This window comes from Rousettus aegyptiacus, unplaced genomic scaffold (genome assembly GCF_014176215.1).
Source record: "Rousettus aegyptiacus isolate mRouAeg1 unplaced genomic scaffold, mRouAeg1.p scaffold_m13_p_9, whole genome shotgun sequence".
NCBI classification, from domain to species: Eukaryota; Metazoa; Chordata; class Mammalia; order Chiroptera; family Pteropodidae; genus Rousettus; species Rousettus aegyptiacus.
This window is the reverse complement of record NW_023416312.1, coordinates 16,938,268-16,965,254: the sequence shown is the minus strand read 5'-3', so window position 1 is coordinate 16,965,254 and position 26,987 is coordinate 16,938,268. Positions and strand designations below refer to the sequence as shown.

At 35.6% G+C, this 26,987-nt stretch overlaps 1 protein-coding gene across 10 annotated transcripts in view; it reads left to right on the top strand.

Annotated features, from left to right (window-relative positions):
• The window catches only part of DMD (dystrophin), a 2,254,165-nt gene that overhangs the window by 1,978,625 nt on the left and 248,553 nt on the right, over positions 1-26,987 (top strand). The window lies entirely within an intron of this gene.

The window sequence follows — 26,987 nt, the reverse complement described above, 5'->3', positions numbered from 1 at the left end:
AGATGGAAGGTGGCAACAGTTGCACGACATTGCTAATTTATTTAATACTACTGAACTTTACACATAAAAATGGTTAAAATGGCAAATTTTATGTTATATGTATTTTACCACAAGTTACAAAATTAGAAAAAAAGGATAGGAGCCTTTTATTTTTAACCAGTAAAGCACTGAAGTAAGTTTTTCTTTCAGTACACATGGAGTCACGTGATCCTAGAGCAGTTAAATATCTTCTCCAAAACTGATGATACATCTCCCTTCCTGTGATCCTCCCCTCCATACTCTTACATCTAACTACCCTGTATTGTGATAACTATATATACACTCTTTAGCAGAGCCTGGAATACCGTTATTTCATTCAATGTTGTTTCATTATAACAGTAATGAAAAAAAATCAATTGCTAGCTGGGGCCATGTCTGTGTGGGTTTTCTCCAGGGACTTGGTATCCTCCACATACCAAAGATGTGTACATGAGGTGAATCAACGTATTGTCCCCATCTGAGTGAGTGTGGATTTGTGCGTGTGAGTGCACCCTGCAATGGAAGAGTGTCCTATCCAAGGTGGGTGCCCACCCAGGACCCTGAGCTGCTGTGAGATGCTCCAGCCACTGAGACCCTGAACTAGAATAAGTGAGTTGGAAAAGAATTCTCTTACGTGTTTTTGTTCATCTTTCTTAACTGTATGTATAGTTCACATTTATTTCAGTGTTTAATATTAGAAGTGTTTAGGATCCTTAGAAGTTTAATGATGTTTTGGTGACTGGAAATATGCTATAGGAACCTAACTCCTGTTTATATCAATTAGTCTGTGGAAAAATTGGTTTTGTTATACGTCATTTAGCATAAAGTCACAGTTTCCAAGAACCTATCTATGATGTTAAGTCAGGACTTACTGTACTTTATTTTTAAGCCAGGCTTCTTTTTTCCCTAAAGGATTCTGCAGAAACATAAAGTGTAATAATATATTTGCCATATAACTTAGCTATAGTCAGGAACTATTCCGAATATTATTTACCTATTTTTTAAGGTATAGAAGATATCCTTCTACTAAAGTCTTTAGTACTTTTGCATTCAAATGTTGTAAGTGAAGCAGGACATTAGGAATTATAAGCTTGTTAAGTTCCCAGGCATTAATTCAAGAAGGCAGCCTTTATACCAATCACCTACACTTACCCAGAACTTACCTCATTAATTTCTAATGTTGCTTGGAACAAATTAACATTCCTGGAATGCAAGCTAACTGAAAGAGCCCTGGAAAAGAACAAGGCATTTCTCTGCCGCACATGTTAACGAATTTATAAGTCTGTACTGTCATATGGACTCCCATTTCCTTTCAGTAAGTCTTTGAATAAATGGAGAGTAGCTGAAAGCAGAGTATTAGTTGAAAGCTTTTTTTAAAAAAAAAGCATTTTATTTCAGTTTCTGTTTTTGCTGAGTCTACTCATAAATGGGAAAATTAGGAAATCACCTACCTAGAGATATTTAATAGTTGTACAGAAGAGTCCCTGACCCAAAATATTTATCCATTTACCACTCTGTACTGGCACAGTGCCTCAAACCCTACCTGTTACGAACTGACCTAAATTAATTTGGTCATGGGCAACTCTCAAGGTTTTTTTTTGGTAAATAATGGAGAACCCCAGAAATTTTTGAGGGTCATGAGGATGTGCCTACTTCATCACAACCTCAGACCAAAATCTTCTGTAGGGGAAGAAAAATAATTTTCCCTCTACCCTTCTATGTTCTTGGCTGGCATTCCTATAATAAAAGGCAGATTAACAATTGACAAACAAGTTTAGTAACACGGATACCTCCTGTATACATGGGAGAGACCCAAGAAAACTGAGTTAACGCTCCAAAATGGCCTGAGGTACCAACTTAAATATTATCTCCAGGCCAAAGACAAAAGAAGATGGGGATGGGGTAGGGGGAGCAAGCCAGTTGTGGGAGGTGACCAGGAAAGTCACAGTAAACAAAAGTAAGGTTGTTATGCAGATCTAAGTCCTCACCTTCTCTGTGATAAGACTTTCTATAGGTATTTAGACAATCTTCTCTTCTGATACAGAGAGGGAGACACCCTTATAAATGAATCTCTCTCTTATAAATGTAAATGTCTCTTACAAAAGGGTAACTTCTACAATGTTTTCACAACTCCTGTGTCTGCTATTTCTTAAAAATAACCAGATCAAGATAATCCTTAGGCCAAAGAGGCTAATTTGGGGTGGTATATTTTGCTTCCTTTCAGAGCCTGTAGAGAAATTTCATTACAGTCTACTATTTTCCATAGTACACACACATTTGTGACATTGATTATGTGCATTACAAAAACCTCGAAGGTTCAAATAGGTATATAGTAGTAGCAGTCTTTGGACTTTGCCCTTTTTCATAAAATAAGAGCTATATTCTCCTGGAGTGTGAATTATTGATCAAGGTAACCAGTTGCCTCTAGAGTTGAAACTTGCACTAACTGCATATACAAAATCTCATACTATCTATGTCAATGTATTTAAAGTTAATTGTGGACATCGTAGCAGTACCACTTCACTTAAATTCTAATAATGGCCTTTTAAGCATGCAAACATCCCTTTTGAGATGTGGTAACCCCTTTAATCGATCAGTCAGTAAAACTTTATTATCAAGTTACTTTACCACCCTGAGACAGGCATAAAGCACAGACCACATATCAGCAACACCTGGGGAGCTTGGAAAAATTCTAATGCCCAAGCTGCACCCAGACCAAGTCAGTATCGGGGAGTGGGCTCCAAGAATCAGTATTTGTTACAGCTCCCTGAGGAGTTACAAAGTCCTGCCATCAGGCTTGAGAATCTCTGCAGTAAAGGAATTGGAGGAGGGTTGGCTGTGTGCAAAGCAAAACCAGGAATAGGAAGGCCATTGGTAAACAAAATGTATCTATACAAGGAACTTTTTTCCTGAATCACAGTTCTGAGACCCAGATTTTGGTTATGATGGTGAGTTAGAAAAAGTCTTCTCCCAACTTGCCGATCTCTTGACAAAAAAATATAAAAGGAATTTGGGGGAGAGAGAAAAAAATGGTGTAGATGATAGAGGCTCTGTTCATCCCTCTGGCGACCAAATCAAAGTTTTGATGGAAACAAGGAGGAACAGCAAGGAAAAATTGCCTGGGAAGAACAAACCATACAACAGGGGAGAAATCCAAAAAAGCACCCCACAATGGCAGAAGGTAGGCCGGGGTGAGGACGCGGGACTGCTCAGTCTCCAGCAGCTGAATGAGACAGAGGCTGCAGCAGCGGCAGCATCAGAAGCCTTTTAAAGGGGCCACATCCATGAGCGGATTTTCACAGTGATAGACCTGCTTGCTCTGAGCACCAGTGCCGATTTGGCTGTGTGTAGGGGGCACCAGGGACTTACAGGGAGACATTATTAGAGTGAGGACCGAGGCAAGACTTACTCAGTACAGAAGTGCTAGAGGTATCCATTGTTCCCTGTTGAGCCCTTCCCCCTACCAGTGGGCCAGGCACAGCGCCACCATAGCTGTGACATCATCAAACTGCATAACAGAGGTTGCTCCATCCATAGGATTCCCTGAAATCCCGCCTCCCCCAATTTTGGGCCCCACCCAAGCCACATCCAGGTGTATCCTCGATGAGTCAGGTGCTCCCTGCTGAGCAGCGCCTAGACTCACACTGGAAGCAGCTGGCCTCCATTTCTAGTGTGGCCTTTTGAGGCAACTATAAGCACAGCATCTGTTTGGGAGTTAGGATGAACCTTGGTTCAGTCACTAGAGAATAACTTACATGGGGAACCTAGCTAGGATCATCTGAGTTGGCTCTTTTCCATCTAGGAGTTTGACCCCAGTATCAGGAAGCCTAAATTCCGAATTGTTTCTATTAAAGAATACCTTCCAGAAATGTCATTAGGGAATTTTTATTGTTTAGAAAATGGTAGCACAGAACTGTTATAACTAGAATATAACTTGTTCCTGAAATTAATTACCCAGAGTCTTAAAAAATTTTATCTTTTGCTGGTAGAAATTCTTCGAAACTATATCTGTCAGCGGAATTCACTGCAGGTCCTTAGTTGTAAAAGACGGTGTGTGTGTGTGTGTGTGTGTGTGTGTGTGTGTGTGTACATACTTAATATTTACTGTTTTTTTTCACCAAGGACTGTGGAAATCCCATTAAAATACCAGTTTCTTAAATAGTTACTAAACTCCAGTTTTTCATATTTTTTTTTATGATATTTGGATGAATTTAGGTGAACTTGCGGCATTTTAATTATATCTGTATCAGATGAGCAGAAGAAATGTAAAAGGGTTTGGGGAGAGATTTAATTTTAGATAACAGCATAATTAACAGCATTTGGAAAAACTAGTAGAACTTTAATTAAATGTCTCTACATTAATTTAGTCATTTAATTGAAAATGTATTGGGATAACCCTTAGAATTTATCACTTTTACTCTTTGAGTGAAAAAGATTTTAAATAACAAAGCATCAGTATAACCACTTTTTTATTATTTAACTACATGTCTACCACTTAGCACTTTGTTGAAATTTTCTTCCCTATGGTTTCAAGTATTTTAGAACATGAATTTGGCTTGTCACTTTTCTAGAAAAGAGCTACAAATCTAGAAGAAACCATATTTTGAAATTTTGAACCAACATTTCTTTTCCTTTATTTTAGATTTTAATAGTCACTAGAGCCATGTTGTAAAGGTTTCATTTTAATATTGTGGACTTTTTTTAACTTAGCCAACTTCCTTTTTTTTAGCAGTGTTATGCTGCAGCAATGTATCTGAATTTTAGCAAATGCATTTGACACGGATCCTCACAATACCATCTTAAATTACATGAGGAATTATATGCATTGAGAGAAGTACAGATAGGTAGATTTGAAGTTTTTTCAATAACCATGCCTAAGTAGGAGGTTGTCTTACATTGTCAGTCTCAGAGGATTTTACTGGTGTTAACCACAGACTGGATTCTGTTCTACTGCATTGCACAACCCCCCATCACAGCTGCATAGATGATGCTCCATAAAAACTGTGCAGTACACAACCTGTGTAACCATATGCAGCCTCCCTCTGCCTGTACTTCAACCCAGATTTTTAATCACTGATCATGATAAGAACAAAGACTGTGCAGTTATTAACTCTTCAAATGACAAGAAGGTGAAAATGGTAGTTAACACACTGAAAGATCAAAATCAAAATTCAAAGTAAGATTACGACAGATTAGGATGCTGGACCCAAATTTTAAAAAATAAAATTAAGCAAGAACAAGTAAGATGTCCTGCTATTAAGATTTTTTAAATCCTGTGTACAGATGTAGACTAAAGAACATGTAACTTCATGGCAGTTCATAATGTTTAAAAACAAATTTTAACTGAGTAAAATTTACAGATCTTATCAGCTTTATTCAACAATTCATGAATTGGGCCGCATCCAGTCTAGCAGTTAGAAGGGAGCTCTTAAGAGATGTACAAAATAAAAGAATGCTATAAGCAAAAGAGAGCAGGAACACGGAAGTCATCCTAGGCAAAAAGCAGAGTGATTACTACAATATTATTTTTCTTTAGGGGATCACAGAGGTCTATCGGGAAGATTGCCTAACTAGTGCTGATCAGGTATTTCTGCTTGACTGGTATAAAATTTCATTTTGGGGAGAGCTGAAACTGTAATTAAGTCTCATTTTGGTGATGTGGGACTTAGCATAAGTGACTCCTTTAGGGGCCTGTTGTCCTATTTTTAACAATATGAGAAACAGATTGGGATTTTAGGTAACCACAAATTCAGTTTTAATCTCCAGTATGATCTGGTGTGGCTTGCTATAAAAGACAATGCAGTATTAGATTACATTAATAGAATTAAAGTGTTCAGTATACTGTACTCATTGGTTCAATCATATCTGTGGTATCATACTGACTTATTAGCACCACATTTAACAGGGACACTGACAAGTAAAAATATATCCATAGGAGGGCAACCAAGATTGTGAATGGTGTAAAGATGGTTATATGAGGAATATTTGAAAGAATATCGAATGCTCAATAAGAAAATTTAAATATACAGTACAGCTTCTTCATGCATTTGGGAAGGATGAATAAAGGAGATGGTACACTTAAGTAAGATTGTGGAAAGGCATCATGGGCAAGTGTTATAGGAAAGGTCGATATGAGGAAGGAAAACCTAAACATTAGAGCTGTCATTAAATGGTATGGACTGCTTCACACATTTCCATTAGTTTTTAGTCTGGCTTATCAGCTAATAAGAATTATACATTGCTTAGTTGTGATTGACAGAGTTGCACTATAACAGTAGCTTAAACAATATGGAAATATATTTCTCATGTAAAGGTACAGAAGTAGATAGGGCAGGACTCATTAGACTCTTCTGCTTTGCAAAGTTCTCAGTTCATCTTAATCTTGTTGTTCTGCCACACTGGCCTCAATTCTCACTGTTACTACATGACCTGATATGTCTGCTTCAACTCCAGCCATCACATCTGAGTTCCAGGTCCCAGAAAGATGGAGGAAGGAAGAAGCACAAAGGGCATGAGCCATTGGGATTTTAAGGAAAATTCTCAGGAATTGCCATAAAATATAAAGTATCCACTTATAGTTCCTCAGCTAGAACTTTGTCACATGATATCTACCTACATGTGAGGCTAAGAAATATATATATTTTTTATATATTTATATATTGTAAAAAGATACATTTTTTAGCATTTTATTTTATTTCATTACTAGTTTCAAAGAAATATATTATTTACTTTAGATGTCCATGTACCAAACTAAAAAGTATGGGTTGTATTGCTCTGGAATAAGGGGAGAAAACATATCAGAGGCAATCAGCTGCCTTTGCCACAAGAATGCTTTAAAGAGAATTACTCTAGATAATGAAGATAAACTTTAAGATCTTATAGACCCTTAGGAGTCTATGATCCTGCAATTTACAAACAATAAAGAATCTCTTCTATCTGCAAACAGAATTGGTTCTCAAGGCCTGTTTAGAAGTCCATTTACTTCTAAGTCCACAATGACATACACAAGTGCCCAATGTATACAATGTACATCTTTCTACAAAAAAATCACATTTCTATTTCATTGCCACAGTAATTGCATGTCTTTTCTTAAAGCAACACTCACTATTTTGTACTTTTGAACATAGTGGTGTTAATAATTCTTATGAAACATTACAAAAATATGTACACAGAACATCACTGACTATAAAACATCATGGAGGCCTAGACTAAAAGAAGTACAAATGTCCTCTGTTGGTGGCGTTCTTCATTGCCATGCTTCTGCTATGCTTGGAAGCTTTATTGCTATCAATGGGACGTTGTAAGTAGAGAAGTTTCTAGACTACAGGGAGGTGAATGAGCATTTTAAGTTGGGAAGAATGAATTCATGCAAGTTAATGGTGTATTTTTTTTTCTTTCCTGGTAATTCTGTGTTTCTCATTTTGCATTTAAATTACCTATACTCTTACATAGAAAAATTCATAAAATTATTAATATTGTTATATGGCCCCTATTACTCTAAACTGTCAAAATATAATGTAGGCCAAAATCAGAGTAAGGACATACTGTCCACGCCTTCCTCTGTTCCAACTATGAGAGAAGGGAGCAGACCAAAATGACAATGGCAGGGGGCCAAGATGCACAATCTAGAATTTGTGGGAACTCTTATCCAACATGTAAAAATATGATCATATAAGGGAAATTATACTGCAAAAATTAAACTTTGGCATTGTGAAATGGAGAAAATTTTTCCATCTAGTTGTTTTGCTTCTCCCTTTGGGGCTATTTTTTAAGCACAAAGTTCCCATTACATAATAAACAACTTAAATACTGTGCAACTCTCTATCTTGCTGGAAGCACAATGCAGCAAAATCTGCTTCTCAGTAACCATTTATGTTATACCTATTGATGCTGAGTTATGTGGTAAAAGGGTGATGTGCATACATTTTGGAGTCATGGGAGAGTACAAGGGTGAAATTCACAATTAAACCATTATATAGATCAAGTCATAATTTGAACACTTTTCTATAATCATGTTCTTTACCTTAAAGGTTAAAGATACATGCACTTTAAAAATAGTTTCAGAACTTGAAATCATCCAGTGCCAAGAAACACCTAAACTGAGTAAAAAATCTGGAAATTTGATTTCGCTACTTATCCTCAGAGATTTTGGACCTACCTTAAGTTCATTTACTCAATTAGGAAGATCTGTTTTATTTTTTGCTGTGTAGAAGATTGGCAGTTTTATCATGGTTGTATTAAAACTCAAGGATATATAAAATGTTTCAGTAGTTATTGATAATACTTTATTTCTGCCTTGCACTTTAGAGTTGACCGAATACTTTCAAATGATACTCTTTTATTTATTATTATTTTATTTATTGTGGCAAATTGCCATAATAGATCTGAAAGACTAATAAGTCATGAGAAGAACCTCCTTCCCACACTGGAAAGTAGGGGAAACCTACTCTCATTTAAATTACCTATACCCTTACATAGAAAAATTCATAAAATTAAGTAAGTGAGAGTCACTCTGGAGCTCATGTGGTTGTATGGAAGAGGAAGTGTTAATACTGCCAGATATGACTTATGGTGGGGGTCCCCAACACTCAGGCCATGAAATGGTACCAGTCCATGGCCTGTTATGAACCAGGCTGCACAGCAGGAGGTGAGTGGCAGGCAAGTGAGCGAAGCTTCATCTATATTTGCAGCCACTCCTCAGCGTTAGCATCACTGCCTCAGCTCCACCTCAGATCATCAGGCATTAGATTCTCATAGGAGCGCTGGTCCCTAGTGCCAAAAAGGTTGGGGACCACTGAATTATGGAGATTAAGACAATTCACTCAGGCAAAAATGCTGTGATCCTGCATACCACATGAACACTTAGAGGAAGGAGACTGCTGGCATCTAGAAGAGACATTAGATAACCTGGAGGAAGTAAACTCAAAGAAAAATGGGTTAGATGCTTTTCCCTGGATTGAAAACAATAACATTAAGATACTGTGGTCAATAAGTACAAAGAAAAAATAACTTTTTTCTCCAGACTTCAAGAGGCCTTTGTAGTAAAAAGAGAGGATTAACAGAGAAAATAGGCCTCTATAAAACTGCGCGATTGGTTAATAAGTAGATAGCATGAGCATGATGCCATTGTAGTAGCCTTGCATGCCACGTACTTTTTCTCTGATCCATACCTACTAACTCTAGCCATTCTTATAAATGCCTACCCCAAGTAACAAGGATACTGGGTAAAAGAGCAGGACTGTAGTAATGCTCTATTCTCCTTCCCGGAGAAACTCTTCCAAAGCTGATATCCTGATGATGTCGTCTCTCATACATGAAGGATGGCAAGTTACACTGTTATTTTTAAAGAGAAAGATGTTGAACTACTTTGGGTGTTTGGGCATGGCATTTTTTTTTTCATTATGTCTAGTTTTATACTGTGTTAAAATTTAATAAGTTTATGCTGAGTCTATCTTCTGGTTAAATGTTTTATGTAGAAGAAATAAAGTCAAGGGGAAAAACAGCAGTCATAGAATTAATGGCAAATCCATTCTTAAATTCAGTAAAATGATACTATAAAAGATGAGCTGTGCATTGACTGATAAAAAAGTAAGATAAAGATTGCAAGTTAGATGTAGTTGAAACTTTAAAACATTCCTTTTCTATTAGGTATATGGTATGGTATTCAAAGGATAACTTTAATTTCATTGGCAGAGTTTCAGGACTTCCAAATACAGTTCATCCTTACACGTGGATTTTTTTCAGTAAATACATATACTGTTTTTGATCCACAGTTGGGAGTCTGCAGATGCAGAGGACAGGCTGTATGCATTGATGTATGAGATTTTATATAGGAGACTTGAGCATCTATAGATTTTGGTATCTGCGGGGGGTCCTTGACACAATCCCCCGCAGATACAAATGGACAACTTATGTTTTGGGGGAGTCAAATGTTGTACATGATTTTTGGTTGTATGGGGATCAGTACTCCAACCCCTGTGTTGTTCAAGTGTCAACTGTCTTGTTTTTATTGATGATGATAATATCTATGGAATTCTATGATACAATGCTATATTCTTTTAGTGTTTACGTTATTAATAAAAAAAAGTTTGGGAAAGATTCTAGAGATGAACATGTGTTGGATAAGGGTACCTCAAATGTACCTTCCTAAATGGAACAAGTAGGCCCCACGCCACCCTTCTGGCTTAACTGCCACTCTTCTCCTTCACAAACCATACTCCAACTGACATACACCCACCACCCAACTCTGTTCTCTGTTTATGGAGAGACAGTCTAGGAACTGAAGCTCTGTCATCACACAGATTGAGTTCTAATCCCAGTCCATCCCTTTGATATATATATGACATTGGATCCTTTCTGTGCCTCAGTTTTCTCATTTGTAAAACAAAATTAATAAAAATTGGCTTCCTAAAACTTTTAGAGGATTAAATTTGCTTAATTCATTAAAAATATTCTTGATTGTCAGAAACAGTGTTATTATCTATTTTATCACTATTATTATTAGTAGTATTAGTATTATTTACTCCACCTGAAACACCAATTCCATGAACCGCATCTCAAGATATTATTCCAAAAAAAAGGTAATATGTGAGGTGATCAATATGTTAATTAGCTTGATTGTGGTGATCATTTCACAGTGTATCCATATATCAAACCATCAAGTTGCACACCTTAAATACACACAATTTTTATCTCTTAGCTATACCTCAATAATACTGGAGGTGGGAGGTGGAATAGGGGTATAGGGGAAAGACCGTACTCCATTATGACGCCTTTCTCAATTCTTCCAAATGAAAATAACTAATTTTCATTTTAACACATTACTTTCCTACTTGTATTTTATCCCCAAGTACACCTTACATTTCTTAAAATTAAAATACTCATTGGACAAACATTGGTATTCTCCAGGGCTTTACACTTCGTAGATAGAAGTTCGGTAAATCTGTATTGAATGAATGGGTATACTCTATGTTTTTTTAATTGGTTTCTAACTTGATATTAATATGTTTGAAGTCTCAAGAGCTCATGTTGATGATGGTTTGGCTTTATCTCACATCTTTTGTAAGTTGGAAAGCTGAAATTCATGTACTTTTTTAATGCAGTAGAGTAATTTATGATGACTTCTAGCGGTTAAATCTTCACTAGATATTGAACATCTATATTTTTCATCATTGCCCTCTTGTGATTTGCTTTAATACTGTTCAAAGCATGCTATTATTAGAACTTTCAGTTTTGAATAGTACTTTTGAGAGCTTGTATAGAATGATTGCAGAGTCTTTAGGAAATTGTTATACAGTTTACCATTGTGGTCTCTTAACTTTTCAAAAAAATGTTTCAAAAGGGCACTTAAATCCATGGGTGGAAATGTATCTACATCCATTATTGCTGATAATTTGCTGTTCTGAATTTTGGTTAAGAAACGATTTGGGGGAAATTTTTATAAAATTTAATTTTTCTACTTTCTGAATATTTCATATCTCTTTCTTGGTAATTTGAGTCAACATCATCTCTTATATCTTGTCAATTATAGATAATTGTCACGAAAATGTATTGCTTTTTGACAAATGTCATGTAAAGGTGATTATAAGTTGAGACTTCTAGATCATTTCTATTGCTTTTGATTTTTCTGGAAATTAAAAGTCTAATACAAAAGCAATGGGATGTTCAGAAGTATGTACTGAAAATTCTCTTACAAATTTATGAGAACAATGATTGATAGATTCATAAGATTCATAGACCCAACTCCAGCCAATATGTACTTATACACTCCTTCCTTTTCATTTTAAATCTTCTCATTCTGTTCTGCTTGGTCATTGCTTGCACCTGCTTGTTCCATGTCCCTCCCATATAAATGGTTATACACAACATTTTGAATGTTACTCCTGCATGTACGTACTATTTTTCTTATAATATGATGTAATTAGAATCATTGTGTGTTTCCTAAAGACACCCAAAGTGTTAATTTCAATCAATAAGTCTTGTTTCTGTGGTCATTGTTTCCCAGAACTCTCGGGGTTTCTAAGCATGGTGGTAGTCTTCCAGGAATAGTGCTGAGAGTCTCCGGAAGCAGGCATTTCTCTCTAATTGACATTATTCACACCCTTCATTTTCTTTACTGTTGAAAAGTATATTTCATTGGTGTTTTGCCAAGAATCCTCCTCTGTTTCATAATAGTTTTCTGTCCTCACTCTGCACTGAAAAATACCTATTCCTTGCATCAATTGCATAAATGGCAATTTGGAAGCATTTTACCAACACTGGATATTTTTCATTGATTCTTTTCATTGTAAGATCATTCATTAGTGTTTCCCCTCTTCTTTCTTGTACATTCATATCTCCTTTCCTCCTATATACATGATGCCTTTTGCATTTTCTACATTTGAATGTAAATTGCTGACTACTGTTATTCTTTGACTTCATTCCATGATCGTAATGAAATATCAAAATACAAATTTGATTACTTTTTTAACCTGTTTTCTGACTTGTCCATCCAAATGCATTTTACAATTCTTAGATAGTCAGTTTCCTGATAACTGATTTCTATCAATCTCTTCAAGACATTTGTGCAGTGTTTTGGATGATATCATTACATTTTATCCATGTTCATATTTGCAGAACGGAACCTACAAGGTATATGTTGACAAATAAAGAAATCAATCCACATGGTGGATAATTGTAAAGAGAGGAATTGTATGTCAGTATGCAGCATGTACCCATGTAAATAAAATGTAGAAAACAGCAATTTGCCATGTTAGAGTTATAAATGAAGAATTGTGGATAGAAAACACAGAAAGTAGAGAATGTATAAAAGTTTTTTCTTCCAAATTCATTCACAGACAAAGCCTAAAAAATTGAAATACCACATATATAAGCCTTAATTTTTACAGTACATTGGTGTGTTGCTGTGCTTAGTTATACAACTCTGAGATTTCCAGATCCTAGACTTTTTCATATAACCACCTGAGCATTTCTTCTCTTGAAGTTATTTTGAAAGGGGAGGAGAGAGAGATTGCAAGAATGAGTGCTCTACTTATGTATGAAGAAAGAACGAAATGTAGAAATAAAGAAAGAAGGAAGGACTGAAGAGAGGGAGGGAGGCAGAGAGAGAGGAGAAAGGGAAAGAGAGAGGGAGAGAGAGAGGAAGAGAGAGGAAGAAATCTAGTGATACATATATCATCCTAAACTGGCATGTAAAAGAATATGTTTAAATCAATCTAAAAATTTCATTGTATGATCTCTGAAAGAACTAGTCTCTCTCTCCCCCTAAATTGTTTTGGGTAAATATTTATCCATGTCTAATCAATTCTATGCAAAACTTCTTTATACATATTTTCATTTTCATAAAATCATTGAAGAATCAAAGGAAAAGCTATTTTAGGCAATGAACACAGGCAGTGATTCTAAAGGAGAATTTTAGAAAGACAACGATAGATGAAATCACAAAAGATTATCTCATTCATAGTGTTTTATACCCTACCAATAGATTTCTATTTAATTGACATCATTTTAATAGTTTCTCATTTTCTTAGAAGTTTATTTGATTTGTATTTTTCTAACAATCTTCTTTTTCTATTTGTATCCAATATTAAAAATCATTGCATTTATGTCCACTGAATAAATGATAATTGAAAAGAAATTCCTTGATATCCAACTTGGAGTAGTTGTTTCTTGAATAAATTCAAATAGATAGTTTTTAGTCACATACATGAAACTAGGATTTATTTTTATATTATTGGTATTATTCCAGAACAGATTTAACATCATAGATGATCTAGGTATAGCTAGCTTTTCCTTAGAGATCTTTAAAATGAGTCACATAATCTGGGAACATGTCCTGTTACTACATGCTATCATCAGAAATGATGTTCTTCTCTTCATGGCAAGTTCAGTTTTGGCACCATATATACAAAGCATGTTTAAATGACAGGATTCTTGTTCTCTGACACTTTAAAAAAGACACAGATTATAAAACTGCTGTGTTTATCATAATTCTGTTTCCATTTGCTTTTAAATATTCACTTCTGTATTTAATATAAAAGCTTTACAAACTTATTTTCTTATAATACTAAAACTAACTCTTCTGTCTTTTCCCAGGGAAATTAATGTTCATTTTCTTTTCAAATTTTATTAGGTAGTTTAATGGGTTATTGATACCCTCTTTTCCTGCCTACATAGTTAGCCTACATAATCATAATGCCCTGTTCATTAATATTTTCTTTGATTCTAGCCCTTGTACTTTTGTATTTTTCTTCATTTTCCATTTTTCATTGTTTTTCAGGACCAGAAACTATCACAGTATCACATAGTCATTTTTTTCCATTGCTTTTCTCCCATACGTTTTCTGATCTTTCTCTGAGCCACTAAAGGGTCATTCAGCCCTCTGATGATAGACACTAATTTACTTGGACTTTCCAAACACAAGTATACTCTTTGATCTTTATTTGCCCAGAGGAATATGGCAGGTGAATCAAAATATACTTTTTAGCATCCATCTGTTCAAATCTTTTTCTGAAATCTTTCTCCCAAGAAGCCCGTTTTAGGTTCTTTCTCTTGGTAATTTCCTACAACTTTCTTCTGCTCTTCACTGACTCAAAATGTTATTACTAGAAGGAAACGTAGGGTCCATCTAATTCAATACCCTCATTTTATACTTTAGGAAATTGAAACCAAGATATGTTAAATTACTTGCCTGCGGTAACACAACTAGTTACAGCCAAAGCTATATGAGATCTTGCCACTACTCCACACTTTATCAGCCTGTCTGTTTATCCCCTCAAACCAGCCTTATACCTGACTTATTTATTTCTGTTCTCTGAGTCATCCAAGCTCAGTCCTTAAAGTGATCTTCCACCAATCCATCTCCTCTGATAGCAATGAATTGGTAAGCACAGTTGATTATGGATCTAGCCTGTCTTTCACACCATACCCTAATTGCCCAGGCTATTGCAGAATTATACACTAGTCTTCTCACTCTACTCCCTCACTGCCCAAGTCCCTGTTCATGCTACTCAGGCTTTACTACAGTGAATAAGAGCACAGAATCTGGATCTGGATCCACACAGCTCTGGTACTTACTAGCCTTGTAATTGTGAACATACTACTGAAATTCTCCAAGCCTATTTTTACATCCATAAAATACGGGTATAAAATGAGCCCAGAGGCTATTTATGAAGACTGTATGAGACAATACATGAGAAGTATTTAGCACAGTGCCTGGCCAAAATAAGTTCTCAATAAATATTACTTTGGGAAAGCAATAGCGTGTCGTAGTAAGAAAGCGGGGCAAGGGCCTGCAAACTATAGGTCTCAGTTCAAATTTAACGTGGGGCTTGGGTTTTTTTGTGGCAGGGAAACTAAAAGTAGTTTTTACTTTTTTTAACGGTTGTGAATAAAACAAAAGAGAGCATGCATTAGGGACTTATGTCACCCTCAAAACCTAAAATATTTACTTTCTGGCCCTTTACAGAAAAAGTTTGTCAGTCTCTGTTCTAGATTCAGACTACCAGGGTATTGCTACCACTTATAAGCTATATGACTTTGGGCAAATCACTTAACCTCTCCAAGTCTTGGTTTCCTTAACTGAATAGTACCTATATTACAGAGTTTTTATGAGAATTAAATGGGATCATTTACATAAAGTGCTTAGCATAGTTGCTGGAATAGTAAGCATTTAACATTAGCTGATGTCATTATGTCTATTCATCGTTGCCAGGTAAATAGTATAAGTGCAGCTTCAATGGTGATTTTTTCTTTTAGGAAAATTTCAAGCAGAGTTTTTATATTTCTTATACTATTAAATAAACATTCTACACTCTGTCATTCAATATTTCCGACAGGATCAAGCAATCCTTATTAAAATTATTGAGGTTTTTAAAGCAACAGGAAACCTTAGAAAAAAACTAATCCGAATTCATATTATAGATGTGGAAACTGAGGGCCAGGAAAATTATGACTTCTAATACCTGAAATCAGATCCTCTGTTTTCAGGTAGTATGATCTGCATCATGCTTCTGCCACACAATCTTAGAATTAAATAAGTAGGAATTCTTTATATCCCTCCTGAGGCAGGACTCCCTTCTGTAAAATCCCTGTCATCTAAACTGAGTATAGTTACTGATGATAAAAATCACCCTTTTCCCAGAGAGCAGCTCTGGTTGTTTCAAAGTCTTTATATTAAATAGAAATTGACTTCCCTGAAATTTCTATGTATTGATTCATTTCTGCCCACCGGAGCCAAAAAGAATTGTCACTTTTCTGTTTCTTCAAATATTTGTTGTCAAATTGTCTTCTTCAAATGTCCTGTTTTCATGCTAATGTGAACCAGTGGGGTTTTTTGTTTATTGTCTTGCTAAGTTGAAAAGCTAAGCAAAGCTTGTTCTTCTGTTATTGTTGTTATATACCCCACAATCAGGACTTGAGTTTAGAGTGTACACTCTAAAAAATGCTTTTGTAAAATCATTCTATCGAGCTATATTTCTCCAGCCCCTTTGTTATTCCTCATAATACCTGCTGTAGACTTTTATCTTCCTCTTAGTCTTTCTCTGCAAGAATTAGCAATGTTCCCTTTCATATGCTACCCAGAACTGATCATAATATTCCAGTTATGGCCTAACCAATGGAAATTATATCGTTTGCTATATACCATATCAGAATCAAACCTGTTTTGCATTTACATTTTCTACTAATGATGTCACTGCTCATTAGAAAATTGACAGACATATTTGATTCTTCTTCATCACCTTCTATTTTTATTTGGTTATCAAATCCTTTTGATTGACTCTCACTAACAAAAAAAATCACTCAAATCCAGATCTTCCTCTTTAACCACTCTGCCCCTCTCTTACTAGTTATTAATTTTTAAGCCTTTTAATGTTTCACCTCCCTGATCATGTACTTCTATTCATCTTTATCTTTATTATTAGTTATCTTTATAAACCATAAATCTAATCCTGGTACTCCCTTATGTAAAAAAAATCTTCCATAGCTGCAGCTGCTTTTTCCTTCTGGGTCAGCATCCACAGCCTATCAAGATAGGACTCAATCCACCTGTCTAGCCCTATATTGTATCCCTTACTCCCTGCACCCCCACCTTTATCTGCTGTTTCACCTCTGACTCTCTCACTATTTCTTCTGCTGCTTCATGCCTTTTCATGTGCTATTCTTATACCTGGAAAGTCCTTCCAAACCTGGAAATGTCCATTATTTATTCAAATATCTGAGACAGTAACTTTTAGTGGCTTAGCTTACAGGTTCTGGGTTCAAATTCCACTTTTGTCATTTACCAGCTTTGTGACCTCAAATAAATTGTATTCTATGCCTCAGTTTCCTCGTCAGGAAAATGGAGATCATAATACAACAGTACTTATCTCATAGAGTTGTAGTAAGGATTAAGTGAGATGAGATATAGAACCATCATGTTCAAAGTACAGTATATACTATGTTCACTGAATATAATAAGTGATCAGTATTAATTACGGTTTCTCATTATCCTTAGCATATAACTCAAATTACACTTCCTCTCCCCTAAGCAAAGTCAATTGCTCATTTATATGTGTTTACCCATTATTTTATTCATACATTTGTTATGATGACTGCCATCACAAGGGAACCTGCTATCTGCATTCATAAAATAAATCCCAGATTCCTGAGCCTGAAATGAGAGAAGGGAACATTATACCATGTAGAGTAGGTAGCTAGACCTAGCTATCCCTATGCTTGTCCTCAGATTTACAGTTCCCTTGAGGATCTTTCAGTAATTATCCTTGCCAGACTCCCATGTCAGCTTCATGATTTTTCATCATATTTTCTATATTATGGCTCTTAAAGAGCCATCCTATTCTCTCTTCCTCTCCATCCCAGGTTGTTGCAGATAACTATTTCCTCCTCCTAAGACAGAATCGCATTTGCATTTTTCTTAAGCTACATTTTTCAATTTTACAGCATTTATGAAAGAGACAATGGAATCTAGGAAAGATGCAACAGTAAAAGAGATTAACTGGCCAGTTTTTGAGAGCACTGTTCATAAAGTCCACAAGTGAGTGAGGCTTCCTTATCAGAAAGCAATTCAATCACCATAATTGATCATTCAAGCCTGATCTCATTCTCTCCTGAGACTAGGAATTGAAAGCATATTTCTCTGAAAATTATGTTATCAGTAGATATGCCCATCGTGCAAAGGACTGGATGCAGGGCAAAGGCAGACATATCCCATCTGAAATTTTGAATCATTCCTGAGACATCATTTGGGACTCTCATCTAATGAGACTAAATTAAAATATGAATGATGGAACCCATACCCCCCCCCAACTCATCTCTCTGGCATCGGCAAGGAAATCAAATGCTAATAGCCAGTGACCTCCTAATTCTAGTCAACTGCCCTTAGCTATGAGAAAACAGTCATTAACTTAGTCTAGATGCTGCAAATAAAGTAGCTCCATCAGAGCTGAAGCCTTGAAATTATGCAAGTGAGTTAACTGGGGAGAAATAACAATTTTCATAGAACAAGCCCTAAATCTAATTTATTCTCTCAGGAAGATTTTTTTCATCAAGAGAGCCACATAAACATGCATTACCTACCTCACCTAGGGACTATACACCCTTTGGCTGTATTGTCATTCACCCCGTGAACTCTCAGAGTGCCTAGCATATGTGCTTTATTTTATTGGTTACATTAGACTTCACATTTTTTAACTATCCAGCACCCTGGAGGCCACCTCAGGAAATCATACAGTCCTCGAATGATTTTCCTTAGAAATGCATGTGTGTAGCTATAGGTATACCCATGAGTTATTTAATCAGTTAGTGAAAGGAAGAAAACAACATTTTTATTATTGACCTTTTTCTCTCTCTGAGGAGAATTTGCAAGTTTTGCCTGCATTCCAGGATTGAAAGCAAAAGAAAAAGGCACTGACAAATTAGCATTTTCTTTTAATATCACATTATGGACAGACAGAAAAACCCTGGGATTTCTTTTGTCTAAGTCGAATTGACTTCTGGGTGAGATCAATCTTTATCTTCCTCAGTACAAGTGCACATGTATTTATGTACACACATGTAATCTCCATCTTTGGAAGCCAAGAGCCCTGTATCAAAGCATACCTATATCCAGGAAGCAACATCCTTCATTTCGACATTAATATCAACTCCAAAGTTCATTGCAATCCAAGACTAATCAACAGCAATAAGAAAAGAACAGAAGCTAGATATTAAGAGATATGCCAAAATTCATCTGGCTATATCGTCTCTTCCTCCTAAACCCCACTCTTAAATTCCTCAATGTTTAGAATGTTTTGTTTGTTTTTCATATGCCCATATTGTTGTCTGTGGCTTGTATCAGTTAAGAACGCAGGGGCTTCAAGAAACATAAAAGCTATCTATAGTGGCCTTAATAAATAGAGCTTTGTCTCCAATGTTAACATAACCCGGAAGTAAGATGCCACCGACTAGGCAATGTCAGGACTGCCCTGTTTTACAGTTTTTGTTGGCTTTTTTTCGTGCTTGTCACCTCATGATTATGAGATGGCAGCTGCACCACCAGCCCCCATTTCCACAGGGTGAAAGAGAGTGGTAAAAAAGGGTATATCAGTTTTTATTATTATTATTATGAACCCAAGGATTTTGCAGAAACCTCTCCCAGAACACTTCCGCTTGTATGTCATTGAACAGAACTGTGTCATGTGATAGTAGCCAATGGAAAGATGGCTAGGGAGAAGTGGTTGTAGATGGGATTGAGGTGGTCAATCAGCAGTGTCTGCCAGTCTTCAGTTGCAGACATCAACAACTAGCTAGCTAATTGAAATCAAGAAAAACAAAGGGGTTGGGGCTTGGAGCTTGGGGCTAGTTATTTAAAAAAATTCATAGAAATGAAGGAAGCAATTTAAAAACTAGGTCTTGGGATAGGATATGAATTGTCAGGGTTCCAAGACCTCAGAAACAAGAACATATGCATCTTGTTTTTAAGTGTTGTCTTTATGGTACGCTGCTGCAAATACTTTTTAACTTTGTATTATTTCCCCCTCTGTCAACTTCCTTGGTGGCAAAAAGTAAGTAGCCTAGTTTGGGTACTTGAACCGACCTATTGGGGAAATTGAGAAGGCAAAGGGGCACTATGATTGGCAGCTCCACTAGATCCACAATGCTCCAAAGTTAAAAAAAAAAAACTGGCAGTTACCAGAAGGATGGGGTACTGGATACAGGCTGAGCAAAGGCTATATATGTTTCCCTCACCAAGATTAGATGTGCACTTCTGCTTTCTGTCTCTTTTTCTTTGTCATTCTGTTTCTCTCTTTTAATGCTAAAACTAAAACACTAATTCATAGACATTCATTGTGATCTTTTTAAGGTCATCAAAAGTCTATGTTTAAAGTGTAAGAAAAGAAATGGGATGCCAATTTTATTTTTGGAAAAAAATGTCTTGTTTATCCCCAGGTTTCAAAATTATTTTTAAGGTAGTGTTTTTAGAAACCTGAACTGATTATTTGATCAATGAATTTCAAATGCCATCAATAGTACAAGAATAAATGTTAGATATATTACTAACCAGAATCGTATTTTTATAGGTTGTTTTCTCCAAAGAGATCTCAAATAAAAAGGACAGGTTCTAGCACACGTAACCCTTTTTATCAGTGCTCTAGTCACATAGTAATTCTTATATCATCTTCTTCATATCTCAAGCCTTTTTCAAATAACTTCCTCTTTTTTAAGTTGCATACAAATGTGATAATCTTTTTTAAATGAAAATTATATATCATAAAAAGAAGAGCACTGTAATATTACCAATAGCAAAAATTAACAAACAGTATAGCTTTAGAATTTAAAAAAAGAAAGAGACTTCAGGTTCTGGCTCTGCCACAACTAGCTACAATTATCTTAAGATTTTAATTTTATTATATGCAAAATATCATCATCTACTCATAAGGCTTGTTGTAAAGAGTAATTTGGGTAACAGTGATAGTGCTTAACATGCCTAAATGGAGAACCCCTTTATAAACAGATAAGGACCCTAGTTTATTAATTTCTTTGTTTCTATGTTTTTAAACTTCCTGTGAAACTTTTCAAGAAGTTTGAGAGTCATTGTGTTAGGCTTAAATCCATACTCCACCACTTACTGACAAATTACTTTTTCTCTGTGCTTTGATTTCTTTATCTGTTCAGTGAGAATAATAATAGCACTCACTCAGAGATGTCTGAGAATTAGATGAGATAATGTATGTAAATTACATAGTAGAGTACCTGGTGTATAATCAGTATTCAATAAATTGTAGTTGTTGGTAATAATAATAATATAATATATTCTCTTGATAAGTGAATGCTTTGCTCACCATACCATCCTATGGAATGTCCGATTATTTTAAAAAGTGAAATTTTGATTTTTTTAAGAAACTATTCCATTAAATTTTTTTCCTGTACTGATCTTTTTTTATTTGAATATAGTTGGTAAACAATTTTATGTTGGTTATATTAGTTTCAGGTGTACAATATAGTAATTCAACATTTTTATACCTTACAATGTGATTACCCCACTAATTCTAGCAATTTTCTGTCATCATGGAAACATCACAATATTATTGACAATATTCCCCTTCCCCTTTCCATCCATCGCCCCACCCCTTTCCTTCTGGTAACCATCTTTTTGGTCTCAGTTTCTATGAGTCTGTTCTTGTTTCATCCGTTTTATTTTTAAATTCCCTATGCAACAATAAAAAAGAATGAAATCTTTCCATTTGTGATAACATGGATAGATCTAGAGGGTATTATGCTAAGTGAAATAAGTCGGGCAGAGAAAGACAAATAATATATGCTTTCACTTATATGTGGAATCTGAAAAATATTTTAAATAGAATCAATTAAATATGTTGATTAAATATATTCATTTTTTAATGTCGTCTAGTTTTTCTTAAGGAATGCACTTGCTTTCCCACATTAAAATTTCAAAACAATGATACGTGGGAATGACAATAGGATATGGCTGAATGAGTCATCACCTGGTTTTCATCAATCTTTTGGTTCACAGACCTCTTCCTCACAAAACTTTCCTAACATTTTTGTAATTTCTTAACATTTTCCACCAAGCCTTTACAGCTTTCATTAATGAGTAGTTCACTGCACATTTTCCTTTGCTTCTTTTAATTTTCCTACTTTTGGTATGACATTCATTCTCTGTCTGTTTCTAAGGAGGCTTTTGTGATGCCTCAGCAGAAATTAAGTCTGAGTCTTTGAAATAATGAGAACATCACTAAACAAAACCTAGGTTTCAGGAGCCATTAGTAGATTAGTGCTTTATTACATACAGCTATCTTATAATTTAGTCTCCATGTGTTAGTTGTGGGCTGATTTTTTGTCCTTTTTCTAGAGCATACATACATACACATACTTCATGCTTCAATGGAATAAATGAAAAGCCATAAAGATCTCAAGAAGACCCAAATGTAAGATTAGGAGACCCAGCCTTAACCCCAGTGTCAAGGATATCTATAATTTTAGGGGACTGTACTAGCTATGTTATTGTAACAACAAGAACAGTTTGTGTCCATTTGGAGGCTTTTAACTTCTAGTAACAGAATATATAATAAAAACTTAAATGATAAATGTTAATTTTTCTTGATATAATAAGAATTTGGGAAAAGATGTGCCCAGAGTTGGTTCAGCAACTCAACAGTATCCTTAAAGCCTCTTTTTCTTTCCATCTTTCCATTCAACTACTTTAACCTTTAACAATGGTCCTTGAGCTTGCTACATCATGATCATAAAATGGCTGCCATACCCCAGAAATTGCCTCATAACAGGAAAAGGAGAGTGGAATTTCTCTCTACATTCCAGAAGCCAACGTTGACTTCTCTAACATATCTTCGGCCAGAACTGTATCACATGGCTGTATTTTCCTACAAAGGAGTCTAAGAAATTGAGTAAAAGTTTTTAAACTTTTTTGAAATAGACTATCACTGGGGAAAAAGAGGGGATGGAATGCCTGTCAATGAGACAACCAATAATGTTTACCACTATTTGTAAACATTTACTTGATTTTCCTACTACACGTGTAGCCTTAGTTTCAAGACCTTTTCTTATAATTTTTTATAGTCTCAACACCTAGCACATTCCCTGTCACAAAGTAGGAGATGAGAAATATTTTTGAATGCCTTGAGAAACTTATAATCTGATGGGGAAGATAACCAACAAAAAATATTAATGTTATTTTATAATTACCAATGGTGAGAAATATTATGAAGGCAAAGAATAGGCTACTTTGAAAGAATAATACTAAGAACTTCTTTATGGTCTAGGAACGTCTCTCTGAAAGGGAGATATTTAAGCTGAGACCTGAAAGTCGGGTCATCATATGAAGATAAAAGGAGTGGAATAATGGTTTCAAGGCTCTGAACTAAAAGGAGCCAAGTGTGGCTGGAGAGTAATAACCAAAGGGGTACGTGGTATAAGACAAAGCTGGAGAGTTTATTTTATGGGCAAGTAGGCAAGTCATATGGTCTGATATACTGGCAAAATACACCTAAGCCGATGTACCTATAAATCATAATATGATATGATGTACCTTCTGTCTGGAGGAGAGGTTGAAGGTAGCAAGAGTGGAATCACAGAGACCAGTTAAGAGGCACTTGCAGATGTCTTGATAAATGAAAATGGTGACTGTATTGTCAGTGGAAATTGAGAGACTTGAAGAAATTTGAGACGTATTTTGGAGGTAACATCCACGTGGCTTGGTGACAGATTAGATGTCAGTCATGAGATATTAAGGATGACCCCCAGCTCTTGCATTTGAACAATTTTTTGTAGTATTTACTGAGGTGCTAAAGATGGATGAGGGAGCAGGTTTGGGGGAGAGCAAAAGTCCAGTTTTAGACACGCTCAGTTTGAGACACTGATAATACATCCAAGTGAAGAAGTCAAATACAATTGTAGCTCAGAAGAAAGACCAGACTAGAGGTATAAATGAGGAAGATATAGGTAGAATTTAAAGCATTGAGAATGGAAATCATCTCTCATATACAGAGAAAAATGAAGAGGGCCTAGGACCAAACTCTGATAACTTCAAGAAAAAGAAGCAGGTTGAAGTGCAAGAGGAGAGGGAGAAAAAAATCAAAATAATATGACATAGAAGCCATAGGCATGAAAAAATGTGTGAGCAATAGATGGCTTTAGGTCTAGGATTTGTTCACATTTTAAACTATAACTTTACTACAATCCAACTAGGGATCATATACTCTCTCCACTTCATCTAGGGGTATCCATTGATGCTTCATCATAATGTAGTCACTTTTAAAGTCATGTACTCTTGTTTCTGAATTATATGAGATTTGAAGAAATGAGGCAAGGAACGTTTCACTGGCTCTGCTGTCACAGGGCTGGGTTTGTTCAGGTACAGCACTGGAGCAAATGCTTGCTACTGAGCTCTGTCTCGTTTGTTCAATTTACTGAATAAGGAAACACTTGCACTCTTGCCCCCATTCTGTTGGACAGGGGAGTAAGAGTTACAAGTTTGAAGACTAAATGGATGGTAGGAAAACAAAATTATTAGTGGGTTGGAGAAATGCATTTCTACGTTGATTTTGTCGAATATCCTAATAAGATTGTCTTTCATTTATATACTTCTTTACATTTTACAAATCACTTTACATGTGCTATCTTATTTAACCCTCATCATAACTATGTGAGATAGGCATATACTAAGATTCCCATTTTACAGATAAAGAAATAAAGGCACAGAAATGATTTTTAAAAACATGAAGCAGAATGAAAAGGGCTAGAAAAAGGTGTCATAGACTGATTATTCACACTTATCATAGGTACGAAACTGGGAAATAATGATATAAGTACATTATATTTGTCTGCCATTCTTAAACTAAGGAACCTCTTGTTATTTATGAGGAAGCATACTTTAACTACTTGAAGTCTCTTGTTATATCATTTAGTGCAGTTAGATAAAATGGTTTAAAGTAAGAATTTGCCTGTTACTTGAATCAGCTGCATGTCCCCGGTGACAATAAACAAGGTTCAAGTTTCATTGTGAAGAGACTCAAAATTAAAATCTCATAAAACCTCCTGGAGACTTTTCCTGGACAGGCAAACTAATTTTCTACTGGGATGCTAGTATTCTGATCTCCCAATGGTCTCAGATGTTTTGACCAAATGAAATGAGTGCTGTGTAGTGGTCTCCTTTTCAGTTTCTTGAATTCTTCTAGAGTACATTGGAACAACCATTTTCTGTACCTGTTAGTTGTTTTAAACATTGGGAAATTTTTTTTTACATCAAACTCCAAATACTATCTAAAGTTCTAAAAGCCTTATCCTAGAATTGTCTAAGTTAAGACATTCATTATAGGTACCTTGAAACTGGCATATGAATTTTTGTTCAGTGTCAACACATTATGTTGTTTTCATTTTTAACTTTTATTTCAAAATAATTTTAGACTTACAGAAAAATTGCAGAAATAGTAGGGAGTTCCCATATACAATTTACCCAGCTTCCCTTGGTGTTAACATATTATATAACCATAGTATAATTATCAGAACCAAGAAATTAACATTGGTACAATACTAAAAACTATAGGCTTTATTCATATTTCACCATTATTTTTATAAGTGTCCTTTTCCTGTGCCAGGATACAATCCAGGATCCCACATTTAACAGTTATGTCTCCTCAAATCTGTTTCTTTGGCTTTTATGACCTTGGCATTTTTTAAAGTACTGGTCACTTATTTTGTAGCATGTCCCACAGCTTTTGGATTGTCTGATGTTCTTTCATAGTTACATTATGGTTAGGGATTTGGGAAAATAACACAAAGGTGATGTCTCATTTCCTGTGCATCATATCAATGGGCACGTGATGTTCATATGTTTTATAACTAGTGATATTAACCTTGCTCACTTGATTAAGGTGATATCTGTGGGTTTTCTCTGCTGTGAAATTACTGTGTTCTTTTTCCTTTGTAATTCATTACCTTGAGTAGCATAAATTATGTTGTTTTAACCACCAGAAGTAATGGATACAGGAGTGAAATGGCAGTAAAGAAACCTGGGTTCTAATACTAATACTTAGCTCAGTGACATTGAGCAAGTCACTTAACCATTCTGGCCTTCACTTTTTCTATCTTCTAAATGAAAGATTGAGCAAGATTACCTCAATGATCCCCTTAGCTTAATGATCTAATGATTATGTGATTTCAAACTTGGTGTGTGCTATAGACTGACTGTGTCCCCCGCCCAAATTCAATGTTAAAATCTTAACGCCCAGTGTGATAATATTTGGAAATGAGGCCTTCATGGGATGATTAAATTATGAGAATAGAGTCCTCGTGATGGGATTAGTGCCCTTATAGAGGCCCCAGAGAGTTCCCTCACTCCCTTCTGTCATATGAGGTTGTAGCAAGAAGCAGCCCTCTCTAGATACTGAATTTGTCAACACCTTGATCTTGGACTTCTCAGCTTCCATGACTGTGAGAAATAAATTTCTGTGGTATATAAGCCATCCAGTTTATGTCATTTTATTATAGCAGCCCGAACTCACTAAGACAGTGTGTTAGACCAGATTACACCTAAGAAACCCTAAAGACCTTTTAGCTAGGAGTTCAAATATTCACTTAGTCATTCAATTAGTATTTACTGAGAGCCTATAATATATCAGGCACTGTTTTAGGTACTGAGGATAAAGCAGCAAACAAGACAAAATCTCTGCCCTCATGGGAGCTTGCATACCAGTAAGTAAGAAAGATGATACATATACAATCAAGATATAATACAATTTCTAATAGTGATGATGTGGTGAAGGAAAATAAAGCAGGGAAGAGACTTGAGAGCTGTACATGAAAGAGATCGTCATTTTATATAAGGCAATTAAGGAAAGTTCCTCTGGGCTGGGGGCTAACATTTCAGCAGAGACCTGAAAGAAGTAAGGGAGGGAAGCCTGAAAGTTCATAAGGCATTGTGTTCCAGACAGAGTTGTACATGCAAAGGGTGG